Consider the following 26,426-nt stretch of genomic DNA (forward strand, 5'->3'; position numbering starts at 1 on the left):
CTAAGAGCGTCTTCTGTGTGGAGACATGCGTGAATGGACGTACCTTCGTTGAAGGTTGTGCGTCAGGGCTGGCAACTCGGCACGTAAAAATCTACTGCCAATCATTAGCAGACCAGAGTTTCGCTGTGGCGACCCCTAACCGGGAAAAGCCGAAACACATAAACAATTTATCAACGTCATCAGGAATAATATACATTTTTTTCTACATTCCAAACTAAAAATGTATTATCATAACTTTTTTCTTTAAACTAACTGCATACCAATTCCAAAGTTCTGTATCTTCTTTAATTTTCTTTACTTCACCAGTTTTATCCATTCCTCCATCCCATTATCTGCCAAAACTGTCAGCACTTGAATTTCCTCATTTGCCTCTGTATCTGTTACTATACTTTTTACCCCAGTTCTTTGGCTTTTTCTGTACTTAGTCTCATCCCTGACCTTCTTCTTTCCTTTAACTCATACTGCATATTTATCTGTACCGACTTTTTCCCTTGCCATTACAAACCATATAATCTATAAGCGTAAGCAACAGTAATTTGCCAATAAATCACCCATTGTTTTCTCCATATTGCTTTTTAATTTCTGTTATAGTCTTAATAATTTCACTAACAAATAAAACAGTGTTTAAAAGACACCCTTGTTTAATTCCTTTTTTACTCTATGATCCTTTCCCAACTACCCATGTGTTACTGTTTTTATAATAGACTGTTTATAAACTTCTGTTATAAATTCCATACACCATTGCAATTTTTATTTGCTTTATTCCCTCCATTAGTGTCTTACAATATATAGCATCAGATGTTTTCTCAGAGTAATTATAAACCACATATCCTTCCCTACTTCTTTCCAACTTCTCTGTCATTTCATTTGCCTGTGCCATATACTTAATGCCTTTCTTTTTCCATATTCTCCTTATTTGTCCTTCAGAATTGCCTAAGCATACCTTTTCTAGCCACAATTATATTTTGCTAAACAGCAGAAAGAGGCAATAAGCCTGTCTAGACTTCCATTTGTGTCTTAATATTCCTACCTCCCCTCCATCTTGACCTTCCCCTTTCCCCTTCTTTCTTGTCTCATGTCCTCTCGAATGCGTGTCCCCACTTCATTCCCTGTCTGTACTTCTTGTTCAGAATGACATTTTGCATTTCCCTGACATGATCTTGTGTGCCAGTATTATATGACACCAGTCTCTTCTGGTTTCAAACAGGAACAGCTCTAGCTCTTTTAACCTCATACCGTATTCCTTACCCTCCATTCCAGGGATGTTTCTGGTAGCTTTCATATGAATTCCATCTAACAACCTGATATCCTTTACTGGATATGTCCTCCAGCGCTATATGCAGCACTAAGGGTCCAAAGCCTTATGGGGTGGAAGTCTAACCTCTTTGCTTCTAAAATATATTTTCCTGAGTGTTTACCACAACATTTTGTTTGCTCCTGCCAAAACCCTCTCATTTTGCTCCTGATAGTGCACTCCTATTTGATCAACATGCCAAAATCCTTTCCCTGACATGTCATCAGTTCCATTCCTGTCTGTTGATACTGCACAGCAGGGTATTCTGGTCTTTATTTTGCATGTGTTTGCACGGAATGTCAACTGCTTCTTTCTTGTCCCTCCACTGTTGCACCTATGTTTGTGTTATTAGCAAAGAGGTTGATCCTGTTCATTGTTCCCTGACATATGTCTGAGACAGACATTGTGAAGAGTACTGGACAATGGAGAGACAGATCCTTGTAGTACTCTACTAGTCAGTTATCTATTTCCAGACTCTGTCCCTCTCACCAAAACCCTCTCACCAAAACCCTCAGTTTCCTACCCATCAACCCTGTAATTATCCATTTGGCCAGCTGTAGCCCAACTTCAACCCCTCCATTTTTTTCTGTCAGATTTCTTTTTGTGTGACCAAGTCAAAGGCCTCACTGACGATGAGGTAGCCTACATCTACTAGTTCTCTCCTATCAAATTCACCTGTAACCCATTCCCAAATTGGTTTGACTGATAGATACTTCTGGCCATAAACCCATTTTGTCTGTTGTTTGGGAAATTATTGTCCTGTAAAAATGCTACCAATACCCCTCAGGATTCTCTGAATAAGTATCCCCACCACTTCATTAAGTTAAGAGGACTGTGGTTCCCCAGAGTGCCCCACCCCACCCTTTATACAAAGGTGCCACTATTACTGTCTTCCAGTCCTCTGGTACTTCTATAATAGTCTGTGATCTGTTAAAGATCCCAATTGGGGAGGGATGTTGCTAACACACTGGCCAGATTTCAGAGGACTGCAGGAGGCAACCCATCTAGTCCTTTTACTTTATCCTCCCTAAGGGTATCCAGTTCCCAAAGAACATCCTCCCTCTGTATTTTGGTGTCCTATCTAATCTACCCTGGTTGTTTTTGTAAAGATACCCTGTCTTGGCTTTCTTTTATGAACACTAAAGCAGAATATTCATTGAACATATCTGATTTTTTCTGTCATCTGTAGTCTTCCTGCCATCTTTGCCCAGCCTGGCTATTTCTGTGTGTTCCTTACTTCTTTATGCTATGCCACTACAAAATCCTTTGCTTCTCTGATTGATCTGTCCTGCTAGCTCCATTTCAGAGTTAGCCCTTACTGTCCTTCACATCTTTGTTGCTTTTAGCTAGCCTCCTTGTACTATGCCTCCTCATCCCACCCTTCCACCTCTTGTAAGCCATGTGTATTGCTTAATTGCAAGCCTCACATTCTACTATAGTCCTCTATATAATTTTTAGCATTTTATAGTCTGGCCCTATCAGTGATATAGGTCTCAATTTTTCAGCCATCTGTCATCTCCTTTCTTTTTCAAAAGCTTTATGCACCATTTGTACAACTTTTCTCAACCTTCTTGACTTTCAAACAACCGTATATTAAATATTGAGCTCTTACTTCTTTCCATTCAATTCTCATTTTTTCATAAAATTTCATTTTGGAGCACTCTTCCTATTGTCTTTCGGCTTTTCCCGGTTAGGGGTCGCCACAGTGGATCACCAGTCTGCTACTGATTAGCATTGGATTTTTACGGTGTTGAGTTGCCAGCCCAGCGCCCAACCTTCAAAGAAGGAACACCCACATGCGCACGTACCTACCTGCATGTCTTTAACATTCACTCAACTGCGGGGAGTGAACTTTAAAGACATGCAGGTACTTTTCTTAACTGCTTCTTCTATGTCTTGCTGTATGTTTTACTTGCTATGTCTTTTTCTCCATTAGAACCTCTCCCTTTTCTCAGTATCAAATTTTTTACCAAATACTATCATACTGCTTCCATAACTTACTTATTTTATCTACTTCTCATTTCTTGCTTATGTTTTCATATGCTGATAATCATGTTTCTCTTTTCACAATGGTAGACAAACTTGTTCTTTTTTCCCTTGACAATTAAATCATTTCCTCATCTGTCCATTTTTTCTAGCTTCCAACAATCTCCTTAATGTCATCCCGTCATACTAAAATCTTCCCATTATCTAATTTGTCATGTAATCAATATGTAAGCTCCAGGTCTGTCTTTATTTTTTTCCCATATACCTTTTGTTTAGTTGTTTAGTTTATAGGCTCACAAGTTCATAGGTGCATACTAGGTTAATGACCACTAGGGCTTTTTTAAGCCTAGCCATGCATTCCAAATCTCTGACAAGTTCTTGTATCTTTGGTAAGTGTAAGCAGGGCCTTGGGAGGTTAAACATTTATAAACATTTGCCTGGGAGATGAACCATTAGAGACATACGTGCCAAACCAGGGATGAATTTCCTGTTCCCCATCCAGTTGCCAAGTTACAGTTAAATTTGTTTAGGGAGAAACTTTGCTTCAGATGGATGGGGAGCCTGTTTCAGAGAAGGGGTAGCCGCTGGGATATGTCTGCCTCTCCAGTAGACACAGATAATGTTTATGTCTTTAGAATGGGTAATTCTGGTGCTGTTTGTTTTGCAGATATGCAGGAGATCCATGAGGGTGAGATCTAACAGCGCCTTGTATGCCAGTCATAGATCTCCCTTCAACAGCCTGTATGAGACAGAATACAGGCATAGGGCTTTAATGCGGTCTGCTTATGACATGTTCCTTACATCCTGTATTCATTTAGTGAGAAATGTCTGTGGACTTTCCAAGTGTTGCATGTGCCTGGTTAGGTGGATGCCAAAAGGGGCACTGTACTCTGATGAATGCTGAATATAGTGGACCAATGACCTCCTTGGACTTAGATGCCATACCTTTGTTTATGAGTTGCAGCATAGAATGATTTCCTCACTGCTGTAGACATATGGTGGTCAAAGGTTAAATTACTGTCTATGTGTGTCTAGGTGATTCGGTCATGTTGACTAATGTCACCAAAAATGGGCATGGGTAGTTATCGGTAATAAGTGAGTTGAGGACCTGGCCTATTCTGACCCGCCAGGGACCCTTGCTAATGGTGGGAGGGGTATATGTGCCCCTGTTGGCCAGTGTGTGCCGACCATAAAGCCCAGCAGCTCTGGGTCAATAAGCTGCTGACTGGCCAGAGTCTAGTTGCCCAGCCTGGGTTACCTGGGATAGCTCTGTTGAGCGAAAGCTGGACATAAAACCAATCAACCTTCCAAACATGAACTGAGAATTGCTATGCTTAATGTAGGTTCACTGACAGAATGCAGCTTGGAAGTGGATGACATGATGATACTGAGGAGGCTGGACACCCTATATATCCAAGAGATGAGATGGAAGGGAAGTGCAGCAGAGCCACTTGGCTTAGGATCCAGAGTATACTACTCAGGTGGAGGACAGGCTACAAATGGTGTAGGTATTGTGGCGAGAGAGAGACTTCAGAAGGTAGTAAGGGATATCATCAGAATTAATGGCAGACTCATGGCAGTCAGACTCCAGTGTAATGATAGGCAGTATTCATAATTTCAGCCTATGCCCTACAGCAGGGTTGTGATAGTGAGGAAAAGAGTGCATTCAGACAGCAGTTGCAGGGCCTGCTAGATAAAGCAGGAAAACATGAATTGGTGTTACTAATGGGTGACTTGAATGCACATATTGGGACAGACAGAACAAGATATGAGGACTGCCTGGGTCCACATGAGTGGGGCAACAGGAATAAAGAAGGAGAAGCTATTCTAGACTTCTGTCTGGCAAATGGCTTGATAGTAGCCAACACATGGTTCAGAAAGAGAGACAGTCACAAGATCACACAAGAGTAGTCAACATGCAACTCAGGTAGACTTCCTCCTAGTAAGGAAAAGGCACTGGGGTAGAGTCCATGATTGCAAAGTCATCCTCAGTGAAATAGTCGGCCCACAGCATAAACCACTAGTTGCTACAATCAGCTGCAAGCAGTGGTCAGAGAAGGCTCTAAGGTCAACAGAAACCAGACTGAAGACCTGGAAGTTGACTGGAGAGAAAGCACAAAAGTTCAAGGAAGTACTCAGGGTTCTAGCACCCCAAGAAGAGGAGGAAATATGTGGAGTTGAAGAAGAATGGCAGCGTCTAAAAACAGCATGTGTTAGGACTACAGAAAAGATATGTGGCCAACCCAGGTATGGAAATAAGGTACATAAAGAAAGCTGGTGGTGGAATGCAGAAGTCCAGGAAGTCATCACAAGAAAGAAAGAAGGAGTGCAGGAAGAAGTGAGAGATAGAAAATACTGACCAGGCTAGGAAAAACTACTGGTTGGCTAACAAAGAAGCTAAGAAACAAGTTGCAATAGCAAAGAATAGGGCATTGGAGGCACTGTACCAACTTCTGGAAAGTGACTCAGTAAGGGGCACAAAGAAACTATATCAGGTTGCAAGCCAAAGACAGAAAGATAAAGAAGACAGTCAGGCACCTTTCATAAGGGATGCCAGCAACAACCTGCTCACCAGTCCAGAGGACATCATAGGCAGATGGAAGGAGTACTTCCAGCAGCTACTAAATGAAGAAAACCCCACAGAAGCTGTGCTGCCCCGGAAACAGCCTACAATGAGAAAAGAAGAGGAGCTCAGCCTAGATGAAGTAAGAACAGCACTAAGGAAGATGAAGTCAGGGAAAGCAGCAGGCTCAGATGAGGTCACAGCAGATATGATAAAGATGCTGGGTGAGATAGGGGAGAAATGGCTCCTGAGGGTACTAATAGCAGTGTGGAGAGAAAGGCATATCCCAGATGACTGGAGAATAAGCATACTCGTGCCAGTGTACAAGAACAAAGGGGACATCCACAACTGTGGGCAGTACAGAGGCATCAAACTCCTATCACATTGCATGAAAGTTCTGAAGAGGGTGATTGATAAACGGATATGCAGAGTAGTAGAATGTAATATCTGTGATGAGCAATTTAGATTCAGATGAAGCTGCAGCACAACTGACCTGATGTTTGCATTGAGACAGATACTTCAGAAGAAGCTAGAGATAAGGAATGAGTCTAACTGGGCATTCCTAGACTTGAAGAAAGCATATGACAAGGTCCCAAGAAAGCTGATCTGGGCAGTACTGCAGTGGTTTGAAGTCCCAGAAGCATTATTAGAATTAGTGTAGGCTATGTACAAGGACCCAATGACTCAAGTACAAACAATGTTCGGGCTCACAGAGGGGTTCCTAGTGGGAGTGGGTGTACATCAAGGTTCATCTCTGAGCCCACTTTTGTTCATACTGGTGATGGACTACATTAGCAATCAGGTTGGAGGGGATGGATCAACAAAGCTGCTGTATGCAGACGATATGACAGTACAGGCAGACTCTGAGCCAGAACTTCAGCAAATGATAGGAGAATGGAATGCAAATCTGAAGGCACGTGGGATGAAACTAAGCACAGATGCAACGGTGGTGATGACAGCAAATTGGGGAAATCAGAATAATCTGAGAATAGAGATAGAAGGGAAGATAGTGGAACAAGTAAACAGCTTCAATTATCTGGGAGGCATAGTTGAGGATAAGGATAGTCTGAATGAAGAGGTCAAAGCTAGGATAAGAGGGGCTGCAGCCAACTGGCATAGTGTATCAGGTGTAGTCTATGACAGAAGAACGACAAAGAAGCTGAAAAGTAAGGTGTACAAGACAGTGGTGCGACCAGTACTACTGTATGGTACAGAAACCTGGGCAGTAAAGGCAGAACAGGTGAAGAAGCTAGAGGTGATGGAAATGAAGTGCCTGAGAAAGGTGGTAGGATGCACACTGTGGGACAGACAAAGAAATGAGGACATAAGAGCAGAAGCCAAAGTAGCTCCAACTGCAGAAAAGATCAAAGAGAACAGATTACAGTGGTTTGGACACATGCAGAAAAGCAGAAGACAATCTGGTGATGAAGATTTGGGACAGACAGGAAGAAGGTAAGAGGAAGCAAGGACATCCAGCAAAGAGTTGGATGGATTGCATGAAAGAGGATCTGCGACAGAGTGTTGAAGAAGGCAGGAGTGTGCTACTGAATCGAGAGAGGTGGCGACAATTAACATACCTTGACTCCATGTAGAAAAATGGGAAAAGGGGGGCTGATGATGATGATGGTGTGTCCCCAAGTCCCTGATTACTGGGTTCACTACTAGGGGTTTGTTATCAATATGATAGTTACCAGGGGTAGATGACTTCCCAAAGGATACTATTATGTATTTCTTGGCATTTAGGTTTAGCCCATGGCTATGACACAAGTTTTTTGTCTGTGTCAGCCCTTCCTGGAGAAAATTAGTGTTGGTGGGAAATTCTGTCACTGCTCCTAATATGCAGTCATTTGCAGATTTTGTCATCTAGAGTCCCTTGAAATTGGCCTTAACTTCAGAGAAATAAATGCCAAAAAGGAGCAGTCCTAGGACCAATCCCTGAGGGATTCTGCTTGTGACTGGCCTCTTTATAGAGGTGGACTCCCCAATTCTAACTTCCTGGGTCTTATCTGTGAGCCAGTTGGTTATCCACCAGGTCATATAAGGGTTTATACATAACCTCTTGAGTTTATCAACAATGCCCGAGTGGGTTATTGTGTCAAATGCTTTGACCAGGCCTGGGTAGGCTATGTGAACTGTTTTGCCCTCAGCCATTGCTTTGGAGACCTTCTCGGAGAAGTGCACCAGGTTGAGTATGCATGACCTGCCGTTGAAAAAAAAAACACATTTGGTTGGGTCCAGTGTTTGGAGGTGTCCTATCTCATTATTGATCATTCCCCTAATAATTATTTACATGACTTTGCATATCAGACTAATGAGACTTATTGATCTGTAGTTTGTGCAAAGGTATGACTGTTGCTGTTCTTCATTTGTGAGCTTTGAAACCTTTTTAGAGGCTACAGTTAAACAGCAATTCCAAGGACCTGACAGATCATGTTTAATGATTTTTAGAAGGCATCCTGGGATGTTCTTTATGCTTATTGACCCATTGTTCTTGGCTTTAGAGAGTGCATTGAGGATCGGTTTCCTAGTGACAGTAGAAGGAATTATAGTCAATGGTATTTCCTGAGGGGAGGTTGGGGGGAGAGAGGTAAAGTTAGTTTCATAGTTTCATAGTTTAGTACTAGGCTATCTGCCCTGGGGCATTTGTAAGCCTAGCCATAGTGATGTGGCTTTCGCCACCCCATGAAATGGTACAAAAATGCACGGAATAGATTTAGAATACTGTGCCTCTGTCTAGTAGTGACACAGTGAAGGTCCCCTTATATAATAGAATTAGTTTACTATGCCCCTGTCTAGTAGTGACACAGATGTGACCCCCTGGGGTAAACTTATGATCTCCCATCCACTCATCAAGGTTTCTCTTGAAGAGAGTCAGTGAGGGGCTCTGCCTAACATGAACTGGGATCTTGTTCCAGAGCATGGGAAGCCTCTGGGTTATGAATCTATCCCTCCAGCATGTCCTATTCATACTTGTGCCAAGGTTTAAGTCTTTAGCTCTCGTGGTTCTGATGGATTTGGATTTTTTGAGGTGGAGCATGTCCATCAGTTCCTGATTGGACATGGCCTTGTATGTCAGGCAGAGATCACCTCTGAGCAGGCGGTATGCTACTGAATAGAGCTGGAGTTTCTTTAGTCTGGCAGAATACGACATATGTTGGAGACCCTTGATCCTCTTGGTGAGGTACTTTTGTGGTCTCTCCAGCTGTTGCAAATGCCGGGTGAGGTACATACCAAATGGGGCATTGTACTCAGTCATGGGTCTGATGAGGGAGGAGTATAGGGGTACAATGACATCCTTGGATCTGGATGTGAATCCCTTCATGATGAGGTGTGCAAGGTAGAATGTTTTTCTAACCACTTTGGCAACGTGGGTGTCAAATGAGAGGTCGCTGTCGACTTGGGTCCCTAGGTCTATGATTACTTTTTCCGTACTCAGTGGGTTGCTGTCTATGTGATAATTTGTGGGTACTTTGTTTTTCTGACTATACATTTTTTGGCATTTAGTTTAAGGCCATGACTCCGGCACCAGTTGTCCGTTTCTGTGAGGCCTTTTTGTAGGATGTATGTGTCTGCTGGTGTATCGACTATGGTGCCTAGTTTGCAGTCATCTGCGAACTTTGTCAGCCGCAACCTCCCATGTTTGCTTTAACATCTGAGAAATAAATGCCGAACAAGAGGGGTCCCAGGACAGATCCCTGTGGGACACCACTTGTGACTGGCTTTGAGTCTGACATTGCTCCAGCGATTTTAACTTTATGGGTTCTGTCCTTTAGCCAGTTTGCAACCCATCTAGTGACATAAGGGTTTACGTTTAAGCTGTTGAGCTTATCTATGATGCCTGAATGGGGTATTGTGTCGAAGGCCTTAGCCAAGTCCAAGTAGGCTGTATGGACTGCTTTGCCCTCATCAATGGCTCTAGTGACTGTTTCGAAAAAGTCAACCAGGTTCAAAAGGCAGGATCTGCCCTTTACAAAGCCGAACTGGGTGGGGTCAAGTGTCTGTAGGTCCCCAATGTCCCTGTTTATGAGTTCCATAATGATTCTTTCCATAGCCTTGCAGACCAGGCTGGTTAAGCTTATGGGGCGGTAGTTCCCAGGGTCTGTAGAGGTACCAGCAACACACCAAACAGCCAGTACTTTTCTTCTCCTTTAATGTGAAATGATCTGGTACCTCGGCAGTTCGCCTTCAAGGATCACAATTAATTGCTGCACAATGTCAGCTTTTATAGTAAATGTCCAAACAATCAATTATTCAATTTACCAATAAATATCACAAAAGGAGAAACATTTAAAGTGACCTTATAAATTATGATAAATATCACAAATAAATACATATTTTACGACAATAAATTCTTCATAAACTTATGTACAAATTAAATGCAAGACTCATAAATTATTTACAAAATTATTTCCAAGAATTATTAATAATTGAACTCCATCAAATGCCCAATTCTAAGTTTAAACCAAAAGGTTTTAAAGTGTTGAACTTCAGAATCATCCTAGTTTCCAGCTCTAATAGCTTCTCAGAAACATTATCACCACTATTAGTGAAGGGCTTCCCCAAAACTCCATATTTTAAACTATCAGTTTTCCCCTCATGAATTTCAAAAAAATGTTTAGCTACAGGGCTAAGTAAATTTGAATTTCGAATGTCCCTCAAATGTTCCAAAATCCTAACTCTGACCATTCTCTTCGTTTGTCCAATATAGGTTCATAGGTTCATAGGTTCATACTAGGCTATCTGCCCGGGGGCATTTACAAGCCTAGCCCATAGTTTTGTGGCTTACGCCACCCCTTTAGTATGGGGAACTATACCCATTATTTTGCTCTTCCTCTGTTGAGCAGTGACACTGAGGTAATCCCTGGGGTATATCTGCAATCTCCCATCCATTGGTCAAGATTTCTCTTGAACAAGGCCAGCGAGGTGCTCTGCCTCACATATACCGGGATTTTATTCCACAGCATAGGGAGTCTTTGGGTGATGAATCTATCCCTCCAGCACGTCCTATTAATAGCCGTGTTGAGGTTTAAGTCTCCCGCCCTTGTGGCTCTGACGGATCTAGATTTTTTGAGGTGAAGCATATTCATCAAATCTGGGTTTGACATGGCCTTGTATGTTAGGCAAAGGTCACCTCTGAGCAAGCGTGCGACTGAATAGAGCTGGAGTTCTTTCAGTCGGGCAGCATAGGACAGATGTTTGAGACCCTTTATCCTTTTGGTGAGGAACTTTGTGGCCTCTCCAGCTGCTGTAAGTGTCGGGTCAGATACATTCCGAATGGGGCATTGTACTCAATCATTGGTCTGATGAGTGATGAGTATAGGGAGACTATGACCTCCCTTGATCTAGATGAGAATCCCTTCATGATAAGGTGGGCAATGTAGAAGGTCTTCCTAACTACTTTAGCTACATGGGTGTCGAATGACAGACTACTATCAACCTGGGTCCCCAGGTCCCTGATAACTTCTTCTGTGCTCAGTGGATTGCCACCTATTTGGTAGCTAGGGGTAACCTTGTTTTTCCGAAGGGTATGACTATGCATTTTTGGCATTTAACTTTAGGCCATGGCTCTGGCACCAGTTATCCGTTTCTGTGAGACCCTTCTGAAGGATATCTGTGTCAGATGTGTTTTCTACTATGGCCAGTTTGCAGTCATCTGCAAACTTTGTCAGCCATAACCCTCCTGTGTTTGCTTGTACTTGGAAAAGTAGATGCCAAACAAGAGTGGGCCCAGGACTGAGCCCTGTGGTACACCACTTGTGACAGGCTTTGAGTCTGACATGGCGCCAGCAACTCTGACCCTGTGGGTTCTGTCACTCAGCCAGTTTGCAACCCATCTTGTGATGTATGGGTTAACATTTAAGCTGATGAGTTTTTCAATGATACCCGAGTGGGGTATTGTATCGAAGGCCTTCGCCAGATCGAGGTAGGCTGTATGGACTGCCTTTCCCTCATCAATGGCTTTGGTGACTGTTTGAAAAAGTCAACCAAGTTTAGAAGGCATGATCTGCCTTTGACAAAGCCAAACTGGGATGGATCCAAAGTCTGCAAATTCCCTATGTCTTTATTTATGAGGTCCATTATGATCCTCTCCATGGCTTTGCAGATAAGGCTTGTCAAGCTAATGGGCGGTAATTTCCAGGGTCGGTGGAGGCACCGCCTTTGTGAAGTGGGACCACAGTTGCAGTGCCACTCCTGGCGTATCCAGAGGTAAGACTATGATTAAACAGCTGTCCTAGCTGTGGGTTTAATTCCTCGTTGAGTTAGTGGAGCACACAGCCGGGGACACCATCAGGTCCCATGGATGCTGTGTTTTTTGCATTGGAGAGAGCAGTTCTCACTTGGGCGTTGGAGATGTTTGGGGGCTGCAATCGCTTGGTATAGATATCTCTCCTTTTGGGGGAGGGGAGAAGTTTGCACTGAACCTGTCAGCCAGTATGTTGGCAATGTCTGTAGGATCAGTAATCTTCACATCATTTTGAACTAGTTCTGAGCATATCTGGGAGTTTCTTCCCAGGTTTCTAACATAGCTAAAGAAGGCCTTATGATTGTCTTTTGAGTCTTTAGCTATTTTTCTCTCAAAATTTGCTTTGGATGATTTTATGAGAGCTCTTCGTTTTTACTTATAGTGATCAAGGGTGTCTTACCTTTTAAGGATTTTGCTCTATCTTGTAGTAGCTTCCTCCTTTTGTTGTAGAGTTTGTTTATGGCTGGGGTCCACCAGACTGGACGCTTGCCTTTGGTACAAAGAGTCTTTGTTTTGCTTGGGATTGCCTTATCCATGCAGTCCTGCAGGTGCTGGTAGAAGGCATTTGTAAGTGATTCAGCGGCTTGAGTACTGTTTTCCTGGCTCGGGGGCCTTAAAGGAGACCACACTAGTCTTTAGAAGTGTGAAGTCGGCTTTCGAGAAGTTCTTTACTGTGGTCTTTTTATTTCAGGTGGGGTGGGATGAGGAGCTCCAGCGAGATTAGTTTGTGATCTGATCTCACCAATGAGGGGTATACTTCCGGTGTTGAACATTGTGCTCCCATGTTCGTGATGATGAGATCAAGTATGTTTTCTCCTCTTGTGGGGATGGTGACTAGTTGTTCCATGGCATTTGAGTTTATGAATTCCAGGAACTTTTGGGCTAGGGTGTTTGGGCTTGAGTAGTGTTCCCAGTCTATATTAGGGTAATTGAAGTCACCTAGTATGATGGTGTTTGGTGATACATTTATCCCCTCTAGTGTTTTCAGGAAGGCCATGTGAGGTTCCTGAGTTTGTGAGGGTGGCCTGTAACATGCAACAATTTGCAGAGCAGTCTTGCCTATGGTTAATTGCACCTGGATGGTCTCCAATGCATCGTGCGTTGCCACCAGTCTTGAGGTGTGGGTGTCTTTGATGAATATGGATACACCCCCTCCTTTCTTGGTATTGTCCGGATTTTGGGGCCGGAACGCATGATAAGAGGTAAAACCTGATAGTGCTGGGGTGCTCTCAGGAGCCTTGAACCAGGTTTCTGTCACTGCACAGACATCGATGTTCTCCATACTGAGAAGGGCCTCGAGTGCGTGCATTTTGAGATTTAGATTTCTGGCATTGAGCAGCATTACCCTTAGTTTTTTTCCTTTTCATAGGTTCATAGGTTCATAGGTTCATACTAGGCTATCTGCCCGAGGGCATTTACAAGCCTAGCCCATAGTTTTGTGGCTTAAGCCACCCCTTTAGTATGGGGAACTATACCCATTATTTTGCTGTGCCTCTGTTGAGCAGTGACACTGAGGTAATCCCTGGGGTATATCTGCGATCTCCCATCCATTGGTCAAGATTTCTCTTGAACAAGGCCAGCGAGGTGCTCTGCCTCACATATACCGGGATTTTATTCCACAGCATAGGGAGTCTTTGGGTGATGAATCTATCCCTCCAGCACGTCCTATTAATAGCCGTGTCGAGGTTTAAGTCTCCCGCCCTTGTGGCTCTGACGGATCTAGATTTTTGAGGTGAAGCATATTCATCAAATCTGGGTTTGACATGGCCTTGTGTGTTAGGCAAAGGTCACCTCTGAGCAGGCGGTGCGCGGCTGTATAGAGCTGGAGTTCTTTCTGTCGGGCAGCATAGGACAGATGTTTGTGTCCCTTTATCCTTTTGGTGAGGAACTTTGTGGCCTCTCCAGCTGCTGCAAGTGTCGGGTCAGATACATTCCGAATGGGGCATTGTATTCAATCATTGGTCTGATGAGTGATGAGTATAGGGAGACTATGACCTCCCTTGATCTAGATGAGAATCCCTTCATGATAAGGTGGGCAATGTAGAAGGTCTTCCTAACTACTTTAGCTACATGGGTGTCGAATGACAGACTACTATCAACCTGGGTCCCCAGGTCCCTGATAACTTCTTCTGTACTCAGTGGATTGCCACCTATTTGGTAGCTAGGGGTAACCTTGTTTTTCCCGAAGGGTATGACTATGCATTTTTTGGCATTTAACTTTAGGCCATGGCTCTGGCACCAGTTATACGTTTCTGTGAGACCCTTCTGAAGGATATCTGTGTCAGATGTGTTTTCTACTATGGCCAGTTTGCAGTCATCTGCAAACTTTGTCAGCCATAACCCTCCTGTGTTTGCTTGTACTTGGAAAAGTAGATGCCAAACAAGAGTGGGCCCAGGACTGAGCCCTGTGGTACACCACTTGTGACAGGCTTTGAGTCTGACATGGCGCCAGCAACTCTGACCCTGTGGGTTCTGTCACTCAGCCAGTTTGCAACCCATCTTGTGATGTATGGGTTAACATTTAAGCTGATGAGTTTTTCAATGATACCCGAGTGGGGTATTGTATCAAAGGCCTTAGCCAGATCGAGGTAGGCTGTATGGACTGCCTTTCCCTCATCAATGGCTTTGGTGACTGTTTCAAAAAAGTCAACCAAGTTTAGAAGGCATGATCTGCCTTTGACAAAGCCAAACTGGGATGGATCCAAAGTCTGCAAATTCCCTATGTCTTTATTTATGAGGTCCATTATGATCCTCTCCATGGCTTTGCAGATAAGGCTTGTCAAGCTAATGGGACGGTAATTTCCAGGGTCGGTGGAGGCACCGCCTTTGTGAAGTGGGACCACAGTTGCAGTGCGCCACTCCTGGGTACATATCCAGAGGTAAGACTATGATTAAACAGCTGTCCTAGCTGTGGGTTTAATTCCTCGTTGAGTTCGTGGAGCACACAGCCGGGGACACCATCAGGTCCCATGGATGCTGTGTTTTTGCTTTGGAGAGAGCAGTTCTCACTTGGTCGTTGGAGATGTTTGGGGGCTGCAATCGCTTGGTATAGATATCTCTCCTTTTGGGGAGGGGAGAAGTTTGCACTGAACCTGTCAGCCAGTATGTTGGCAATGTCTGTAGGATCAGTAATCTTCACATCATTATGAACTAGTTCTGAGCATATCTGGGAGTTTCCTCCCAGGTTTCTAACATAGCTAAAGAAGGCCTTATGATTGTCTTTTGAGTCTTTAGCTATTTTTCTCTCAAAATTTGCTTTGGATGATTTTATGAGAGCTCTTAGTTTTTACTTATAGTGATCAAGGGTGTCTTACCTTTTAAGGATTTTGCTCTATCTTGTAGTAGCTTCCTCCTTTTGTTGTAGAGTTTGTTTATGGCTGGGGTCCACCAGAGTGGATGCTTGCCTTTGGTACAAAGAGTCTTTGTTTTGCTTGGGATTGCCTTATCCATGCAGTCCTGCAGGTGCTGGTAGAAGGCATTTGTAAGTGATTCAGCGCATTGAGTACTGTTTTCCGTCTCGGGGCCTTAAAGGAGACCACACTAGTCTTTAGAAGTGTGAAGTCGGCTTTCGAGAAGTTCTTTACTGTGGTCTTTTTTATTTCAGGTGGCGGTGGGATGAGGACCTCCAGCGAGATTAGTTTGTGATCTGATCTCACCAGTGAGGGGTATACTTCCGGTGTTGAACATTGTGCTCCCATGTTCGTGATGATGAGATCAAGTATGTTTTCTCCTCTTTTTTTGTGTTCTAGGGTGGTAGGTTTAGAATTTGAGCCTTGCCTAAAAAAGGCACTATGGGGGTGGCAAGAGCCTTTGCCAATATCCGGAATCCCAGGGGTGACAGGTGCAAGCCGTCCCTTGCGAAGCAGCGTGGCTTGTCCAGCATGTCATCCCAGGCAGACAGACATTGGATCCCCTTTGAATGACACCAGAGTTTAAGCCAATTGTTAAAGCTGATCATCTTATCTCTGTATTGTGGCATCATTCTTGGTGAAGGTAGGATACTGCTCAAGGTCAGGGTCATACCTGCCTGGGCTACATAATCAGAGAGCTCCTCAATGTCTCTTTTCATGTAGTCCAAGAATGTACGTCTCAGGTCGTTTACACCAGCGTGGACAATGACTGAGTCGTATTTGTACCTGCTGTTGAGAGACCTGAGTGTTTGCGTTATGTGGCGGATTCTAGCGCCCGACAGGCAGCTTACTGTGACCTTCTCCTTACTCAGTCTGGTGAGCGGGACGTCATTGTGTCTGACTATGGAGTCACCAATGACTAGTGTGTCTGGCATTGTGTTTGGCCTTAAGGGCTGTGACTGTTTGACACTCTGACTGTGAGGTCTATGTGTTGCAGGTGTTGTGTTTTGAGGTGGTGGTTGTTTGGGTGTCTGCTTTGGTGGCCTCTGCTGTTTTGGTAGATTTTTGATCAGAGCCTTGAGTATGTCTTTGTGTGTTTATGTGTATGATTTGAGGTTGTGATGGTACTATGTGAGACTGGGTCTATAGTGTGTGTGGTAACCTTCTCCTCCTGACTGGTTTTGCCAGTCCTATGTTGAGAGAGCTCAGCCTCCAGTTTGGCCGTATAGTTGCATCTCTCGCATGTATTTGTGTTTTGTGGGAGGAGGAGAGGGTTGTCTGTGTACATGAGGCAATTGTAACATTGCCTCAATATTCCCAGGTTCACCAGCTGAGCAGGAGAGGACACTAGCAACTGATCCCTCGACATGCTAGAAGGACTAGACAAAAAACTTTAAAAGAGATTCCGGGGGATGTGGGTGACCGAGAAATGGGGTTTGCCTTTTTGGGGTGCTATCTATAAGAGTGCCGTATCAAGGTAATAAGTACTGTAGGAGCAAGTGCTAGGTTTAACAGATAGAGAAAACTCTACTTGGAGTCAAGTAGAGATGATCTTTTTAGGTATTAGAGAAAGTGCTAGTAACAGGGATGCTTAAAGGTAAGATTGAAAAGAATGCACTCTGCAGTGTGCACTAGAGAAGTTAGATATGAAAGTAGGTAACTTGAGTTTTACCTGTTTAAAAAGTTAAGGTTACATTGTTACAGCTACAAGTTATTGCGTACACAACCCCAATAGATTTGCAATTAAAGTAATGCCTGGGGGTATGGTTAATATTATTGATAGAATTAATGTTAATAACCCTATCACAAAGACTACAAGAACCACATCTAAATGTTCCTACACTAATGGCCTGGGGAACTTTTTTATTGCAACAATTATTATTTAGTATCTCCTTTAAATTTTTTCCTTTTTTGAACGAAAATGTAATATGGTATGGAAAAAATTCACCTATACCTTCATCCTCACTGACCAAGTACCAAAACCTTTTAATTAAAGAAACAAATTTTTCAGAAAAAGTTGTGTACTTGGTCACAAAAAATATATCCTCCACATTTCTTTCCTTCTTTAAAGGATCAAGAACATCCGATTTAAACTTAATAGGATGTCTGTCCTTGTTCTTGTTCATCACTTTATCCATACCATCTAACAACTGCTTTTTATCATACCCTCTTTCCATTAGTCTCAAATAAACCTCATTTAACTCATGACCCAACTCACACTCCATGCTAGTATGTGAATAAATTCTTTTAAATTCACCAAAAGGTAGAGCTTTCAACAAGTGAGGGGGATGCATGCTAGTAGCATGCAAAAACATGTTAACTGACGTGCTCTTTCTGAAAGGTCTGAACTCAACAACATTGTTTCTTTTAAATAGAGTTAAATCCAAATAATTTATTTCATTTCTATTCATTTCATAAGAAAATGAAAGATTGTGTTCATTGTCGTTCAGAAATTCAAAAAAGTCACAAAATTCATACATGTCTCCCTTACAAATAAAAATTAAATCATCAATGAAGCGCTTATATAGAACTACCTTGTGCTTAAAAAATTCAGTAGGATATAAAAATCTCTTTTCAAAGAAATCCATATATAAAACAGCATACGTAGGAGCAAAAGCTGCTCCCATTGCTGTTCCCTTGATTTGTAAAAAATATTCATTATTAAACATGAAGTAGTTATGGGTTAAGCAAAATTCTAATAGTGTAATCAGAAAGTTAGTCCTAGGACCTTCACCTAACATGTTGTAAATGGCCTCAAGTCCCCACCTCTTATCAATATTTGTATACAAAGATTTGACGTCGATAGTCACCCAATAATAATCATTATTCCAACTAATCTTAGAAATAACATCAATCAAATCTTGAGTATTACTGATATGAGCACTAACCTTGTTTAAATGAATTTTTAACTGAGAATCCAAAAAGATGTTAACATTCTCCACAAAGGAGCCTATCCCTGAAACTGTCGGCCTCCCAGGGGGCTCAATCAAATCTTTGTGGACTTTAGGTAGAGCATATAATATAGGTGTGGTAGGATCTTTAACATACATCTTTTTGACATCACTTTGTGAAAAAAATCCTAGTCGTTCTCCCCTTTCCAATAAAAATAACAATTCTTTATTATAAACTTAAGGGGATCACCTTCAAGTTTATGATATTCTTCACCTTTAGAAAGTAGTCTATAAACCATCCTACAATAGTCAGGTCTATTCAAAATAACCCAATTACCTCCCTTATCAGCACACTTGAAAATATACTGATCTTTTAAGCCTTTAAGACTTTTTAAGGCTTGCCATTCCTTTCTATTCAGATTGAAATGTTTTTTTTCTTTACAAAATTCCCTGAATGATGCCTCCGTTTCTTTAAGAAGCACCTTCTGGAAAATTGTAATAGCTGGAACTGAAATGACTGGTGTAAAATTACTTTTAACATTTTTAAATTTAGGAATCTCCAACTTCCCATAACCAGTCAAATAATTCACATTAGAAACAGTATCAAAATCAGAACAAACTGAACAGTCATTATTTTCATCAAAATCACATTCATTATATTCATAATTATATATGGATAAATTCATTAAACTCTCATCAAGTTCAATTTCTTCAGAACATTCATCATGATCTTCATTTAAAATATTCAAACTGACAAATTTTTTAAAATATACTCTCAACAAAAGCTTACGAATAAATGCTTTAACTTCTAAATAAATATCAGCGAAAGTTGGAAAAAACGTTGGAACAAACTTGGTCCCTTTGCTCAATACATTAAACATATCATTATCCATACACAAATCAGACAAATTAATGCATTCTAATGAAAATACATTATGAGGAGTTCTATACAAAATTTCTGTTATCAGACCTTCACTTGTAACGGACTCGCCCCTTATGGCCATTTCTCCCATTTCTTCCCTTGTTACGATTGTCATTTTGAAAGTTCACATTATCAGTGAAAGTGGAGTTAGAAGCCTCATTAGTAGCTTCAGAAACATCCCTGTTAGAAGCCCGGTTGGATGCAACAGTCCTAGCAAACGAAACATTTTTGGCAGCAGAATTTTGTTCCGTAGAGGAAAAAGAAGATGCTGAAAAGTCTCTTTGCTTAAAACTGCGTGTCCAACTCCTCCCCCTGGACCGATTACACACAGGTTCACGCTGCCAGCTGAAAATGATACCTGTATCATAGTCCTTTAAGTCCCGGACTAGTTTTCCATGCTTTTTTAAAACAATGTCAGCTTCCAACTTGCTTATTTTCTCATTAATGTCAACCATTTGAACTCTATAGTTGACTTCAGCTAAGAGTTCATTCTGCAACACTGAAATTTCTTGCTTAAGCTTATCATGAGACCTTTTGTTGCGTTTTACCAGTGTACGGAGCCAACCTAAAGTGCACTGAAGAGAAGTTTGCTTCCACTCTTCTAACAAATCGGACTCATCGTCCGAAAAAGGTGCAGCAGGCAATTTGTCAACCCGTAGCCCTCTGGGGGTAATATTAATGCTTAAATATTTCTCCAACAGTCTAGTGTCGAAATAAAGAGCAACTTCTTTGGCCATTAGCTTATTTAACAAAGCAAACCGGCCATCTGCATCCGTATTTCCCACCAAGTTCCAAGGATCAATATTGGTATACTTTTTTTCACGCTCCGACACCATCTCCAAAAATGATAAAGCATCCGAACCAGAGCTCCGTTCGGAGCTCCCATTACGTGACATTGATAGAGTTAAAGGAAATGAACACAAAATAGGTAATCCAAAAAAAATGCCCCAGGAAAAGTACGGCTTGGACCAAAAGTAGCAAACACAGCAACAAGAAAACCAAAATAGCAGCAACACACCAAACAGCCAGTACTTTTCTTCTCCTTTAATGTGAAATGTGTACCTCGGCAGTTCGCCTTCAAGGATCACAATTAATTGCTGCACAATGTCAGCTTTTATAGTAAATGTCCAAACAATCAATTATTCAATTTACCAATAAATATCACAAAAGGAGAAACATTTAAAGTGACCTTATAAATTATGATAAATATCACAAATAAATACATATTTTACGACAATAAATTCTTCATAAACTTATGTACAAATTAAATGCAAGACTCATAAATTATTTACAAAATTATTTCCAAGAATTATTAATAATAGAACTCCATCAAATGCCCAATTCTAAGTTTAAACCAAAAGGTTTTAAAGTGTTGAACTTCAGAATCATCCTAGTTTCCAGCTCTAATAGCTTCTCAGAAACATTATCACCACTATTAGTGAAGGGCTTCCCCAAAACTCCATATTTTAAACTATCAGTTTTCCCCTCATGAATTTCAAAAAAAATCTGTAGAGGTACCCCCTTTGTGGAGTGGGATCACTGTTGCTGTACGCCAGTGTTCAGGTACATGTCCTGTAGTAAGGCTAAGGTTAAATAGCATTTTTATGTGCGGGTTTAGCTCCTCTTAGAGTTCACGTAACACGCAACCTGGGATACCGTCAAGTCCCATTGATGCTGTGTTTTTAGCTTTGTTGAGGGCGGCTCTCACTTGGACATCTGAGATGACAGGGAGATTAAAAGGTTTGCTTCCTTCTTCTGCTGTTTTTGTTTTGGCTGGGGCTGACTCTGGATTTAAGCATGTTGCACCTGTTTAGCAACCACTACTGCTTCTTTTAAGCCCTTCTGATTTCATATTCCTTATTTTAGTAATGTACTCTGTACAGTTTAACCTTTGTCACCCCCTTCTTCTTTTGATTTTAGCCTTTCCCAACAGCTTTTTTGCTAGTGAATCCTGCCTTTGGATTATGTGTTCAAGTGTTTAAGTTTTGGTTTTACTATCACACTTTCAGTGAACAGTCTTCTAGCTTTATTCTTTATGCATTGACTGATTTAATTTTCTTGCAGTCTGCAAAAAATTCTCAGAAGTTTTCTACAGTACCAAAGCACTGATTTTCTGATGCACAGCCTTATTTATAGTCTAGCTCTCACAGTCATATCTTACAACTGGGAAAACTATAGAGCTGATGTCATTTTCATTCATTCCTCAAATGATGGATCTCTATCTTCCACTGGATTTGACTCAGATGCTTTTACCAGACTCACAGATCTGGCTGTCGAGCTCCTCCCTTTACTCATAATTCCCTACTCTCTTGGTACACTTCAGATCTTGTTTGGTGCCACATTGTTTGGACACGGATTTCTAGTCTCAAGCAGTTGGAGGATTACAGATAGCATTGTGTCCTTTTCTGTGAAAATTTTCTTCAGTTAGTTGCTTCCCACCTCCTTAAGTTACTCATATAGTATTTAATTGCTTTCCTATATGTTCTCTTCACCTTTCGCCTTCTGTCCCCTGTTAGGCCTATGTAACTGTTTGGGGCATTATCTTCTTATGATTGTTGGTACCCTTCCCTTTACATACCAGTTTTTAGGGTACCCATCATTTACCATTGCTGGTATTTTCTTTACTTTCTACAGTTACTGCAAAAAATAAATAAATAAATAAATAAAAGTTTCCCTTTCTTCCTTTTTTTGATTATAAAAGTAGTTTAGCTTTTTGTTATGGCTGATAAATCTTTTTGTTATGGCTGACAAATCTACAGGTTTTAAAAGGAATACCTCCTGAGGGCATACAAGCCCTAACATGGAAGTCCACAAGAACTGTGTATATTATCTGGGCACTACCCATTTGGACATGGATTGCTCTATTTGTTCCGGGTTCAATTCTTGGGCCTTAAGTGACAGAAGGAATAAGCTTGTTTTAAAAGGTTTGCTTCCTTCTTCTGCTGTTTTTGTTTTGGCTGGGGCTGAAACCCCCCTCTGGTAAATCAGGTCAAGGAAAGCCTGACTCGGTGCCTAAAGAAAATGAGTCCAAGAAATGGACCTCTGATTAATTCTCTCATTCGGCTTCGACCTCTGAGCCAATGGCTAAAGTGTCAAAATCCAAGTCTCCTCAGATCCGATCCCCTCTTTTCACTCCAGATCCAATATTCCCATGGCTCCAATCTCCCTTCCTACAAGGGACACAAGGGACACCTAAAAGATATTCCAAGCCACCATCTACTACTTCATCCCTTAAGTCTTGCAGGAACTTGTCTGAAGTAGACGTGGGAAAGATGATGGAGAAGTTTCTCAAGGCTCAGATTCAAATGGGAGTCATTCTGGCTCCAGCTCTCATAGGATCCGTGAGTTTGCCATCATCTCAGAATCACGTTGTTTCTCCTTCTCCAATCCGACTGATTATTTTGCTGCCATCAGATCCAGGATATTCCAAAATATCCTTGTCGGATCTGAAAACTGCTCTCTCTTCAACTCTGACTATTCTCCTGAGTTGTCCAGCTCTGACCTCTTCGGAGCAGGAAGACTCTGAGATCTGAAGCATCATTGCCAGCTCCACAGGGTTGGGATTAACTCCAAGGCTATTGTATGCAGAATTCCATGGGATTACATTGGTCTGTGCTAGCTCCTAGGTGATCAGCTGCTGTTTCTCCTGGACCTTCTGCCTTTGAGGTTGTAGAGAGGGCCTTCTCTTTATCCAGAGGAAGGACATCCTTGCCTTCTTCGGATCCTACCCTTCCTCCACTGACTTTGAACACTGATCCTGTCATGCCTACTCCAGCAGGAAAGCCACCCAGTTCAAGCCTTCAGCCAGTCCTCATTCAGGACAGACCACCTTCTTCCGATAGTTCACCAGACTATCCCACTAATGAGGTCCCAAGGAAGAGAATGTGCAAAAAGAGGCACCAAGATTCCCATCAGGAATTTGTCATTAAAGACACTGACTTCGATGAAAGGGAAGGTTCCACCTGATGATGTCTCCTTGGGAGAGATACTGGAACTTCTCAAACAGAGAAGTTAGTGGTCCTCTGATACCCCTTCCCAAGATGAGTCAGTGTTTCTGGAAGCTTTCAGGGCTGGCCCACCTACATCTTGGGTGGTCCCACAGGTTGATGAGTTAATTGTCCTTATCTCACACCAAGCATGGAAGGAACCCAATACAATGGAACTTATCCCAAAGAGACCTGATGCCATGGTAGTGGTGGCAGCCACCAAAAAAAAATTTGCAGAACAGAGGCTGTCCGTCCACCCTCCTAATAGAAATTCAAGGGCATTGGACAGGTTTGGCAAGCACATTTATGCCTCAGTAACCTTTGCTCTTTGATTGTTGAACTATTTGGCACATTTCAGTAGGCTACAAAGAAATTTGATCAAGGAACTTTCCAGACCTCTTTCAGGGTCTGTTTCTGTGGAGAATTGGAAAAAGCTTCTTCATAATTGGCCACCCTGCAGTCCATCTCCAGTGAGTCCATGAGGTTAAGCTCTCATGCTGCTGAGGGTACCTGTAGGGCTGCAGCTTCAGACATAGCAGTCAGGAGGCATGCCTGGATGCCCTTGTATGATTTTGCAGAGCCCTTCAAGTCTTCATGCATCAGTGGTCCCTTTGATGGATCATCTTTGTTCAGCCCCAAAGCCAAAGATACACTTTTACAGAAGTGAAGAAGATGGAAAGACCCTGTCTGCCATTGGGATATGTTTTCTACTCTTCAGAGATCCTCTTCCAGGAATCAGTGAGGTAGTAGAAAGATGTGGCTCCTCAAGTCCTAAGGGCCTTCCAGGAATCACTAGAATAGAGTTCCTCCCAGTGAGGGGAACTCTTAATGGAAGTCATTATCCTCATGGCAGATTTGGCCTGCAAAACCAGGGCTTCACTGATACCTTCTCTGACAGTCCTTACTAGTGCTCCTGAAAGATTATCCAATTGCTGCACTCTGGAGACGACAGTGAGGGGGCACTTATCTCTGCACCCAGAAGCCTGGGTATCCATTACAAAAGACACTTGAGTGCAGAAAATCATATCCAAAAGTTATTTCATACCATTTTCCCAAATTTCACCAACAAAGATGAAAATGTTCCCTGAATTTACACCAAATCAGAAGGAGGCTGCAGCCGTGGAAATAAAAAAGCTGCTAGAAAAAAAAGAGTCATCTAAAAAGTCTCACCAGACCAACAAAGATACGGAACTTACTCATGGTTATTTTTATTGCCAAAGAAGATTGGGGACTTGAGACCAAATCTGGATTTCAGCAGACTCAGTCAGTATATAAAATACTCAAATTCCAGATGGTCACATTTCAGTCCATTTTACCTCTTCTATGAAAGGACGGCTAAATGTGCTCATTAGATCTTCAAGATGTGTACTATCATATCAAAATCAGCAGGTGCTCAAAAGGATGCCTGCACTTCTTGCTGGCAGCCAGGCATTTTCCATTCAGAGCACTGCCCTTTGGTCTCACCACAGCCCCCAGGGTGTTCACCAAATGTTCCAGGTGTTTCCGTATCTAAATGATGGGATCCTGACTGCCGCATCCAGGCATCTGTTGATTCAAGCAAGGGAGTACTTGCTCCAGTTATGTTGCTTCTTAGGCATCACAGTCAACCACACCAAATCACAGCTTACCCCTGCACAGACCCTGAAGTTCATAGGTGCTTGTCTAGACACGACGAACAAGATAGATTTACTTCCTATGACAAGCTTTACACTCTCAGGTCTCAGGTCATAAAGGCGATCTCCCTTTCTCATCTGACAGCAAGACTAGTCCTCCAAGTGTTAGGATCAATGGCAGCTGCAATAACTATAGTCCTGTTAGCCAGGTATCACACTCATGTCCTTCACTGGACACTTTCAATACAGTAGTCTACACTTCTATATCCTGTAAGCGGCACAGTCAAGATTTCCAAAGTTTGCAAAGAATACCTTCTTTGATGGATTCATTCAGAAAAAGTCTCTGAAAATCTTCCCTTTGTTCTCCCTCACCCAGTAGCCACAGTCACCGTGGATGCCTTTCAAATTTAGTGGGGGGGCATTTCTTGGGAAGTACAGTACAAGGTGCATGGTCCCCAGAAGAGGCCAATCTGCACATCAGTGTCCTGGAGATGAGAGCTGTCCTACTAGTATTGCAGACTTTTCAAGATGTTCTACTTCAGTGATGTCTGCAGGTCAGTAGTCTGGTATATCAACAAATGGGGGGGACCAAATCTTACCCATTATATCCAGAAACAATGAGAGTGTGGCAATGGGTGATTTCTTCCAGTCGCTTTCTTTTGCCTACGCACATACTGAGGAAACCCAATATGCTCACAGGTCCATTTGATGTCCCACAAATGGTCTCTCAATCAGAGTGACAGAAGAGATTTTTCATCGATGAGGTCAACCTTGCTGCAATTTTTTTATTTCTCCATTAAACAGAAAGTGCAGTAGGTTCTTTGCCCTCATCCCTCCAGAGGGGGAGACACAGAGAGACGCTGTGGTTCATAATTGGTCCTCAGGTCTCCTTTATGCTTATCTCCCATTACCACTAATCCCCAAACTTTTGCAGAAAGCATCCCAATTGAAGAGAATAGTCATCCTCATTGCATCCTTGTGAACTTGTCATGTCTGATTTCCCTTCCTCTAGCTTCATCTTATTTATTCTCCTTGGATACTGGTCATGTCCAGACCTTCTATCTCACCCAACAGAGATGCAACATTCAGACATCAGTGGCTTCAAGTTAACCGCATAGGGTTTCTCTAATTCAAGTGATGGCTAGCAGCCCAGACTTTCTTTGCCAGTTTCCACTAGGAAAATTTACAGAGTAAAAGGAAAAGATTTTCAGTCTGGGTCCTTCAGAGAGATGTGGATCCTTACTCCACCCCAGTCGCAGTTGTTATCAATTTTTGGCCTCCATTTTTAACAATAGGTTGAGATACTCTACTGTCAAAGTTCATCAAGAAAACCAAAACAAAAAAATAACCGAAATCTGTAAAGCAAACCAGGACAAGTTATAAACGATGCAATGAAAAAGAACACATTTATTATAACATGTTAGCGCTTTCATCTCAAAATGAGACTTCATTAGAAACAGAACAATCCAATTAATCACGTTTAAATACTAAATAAAACCATGCCATCACTAATCAAACTACTAGATTTAAAGAAACATATTCATGTAAATCTGAAACATTACTAAACCACTGATTTT

This window comes from Protopterus annectens, chromosome 1.part2, assembly GCF_019279795.1.
Source record: "Protopterus annectens isolate FY-2018-M chromosome 1.part2, PAN1.0, whole genome shotgun sequence".
Lineage (NCBI taxonomy): Eukaryota > Metazoa > Chordata > Ceratodontiformes > Protopteridae > Protopterus > Protopterus annectens.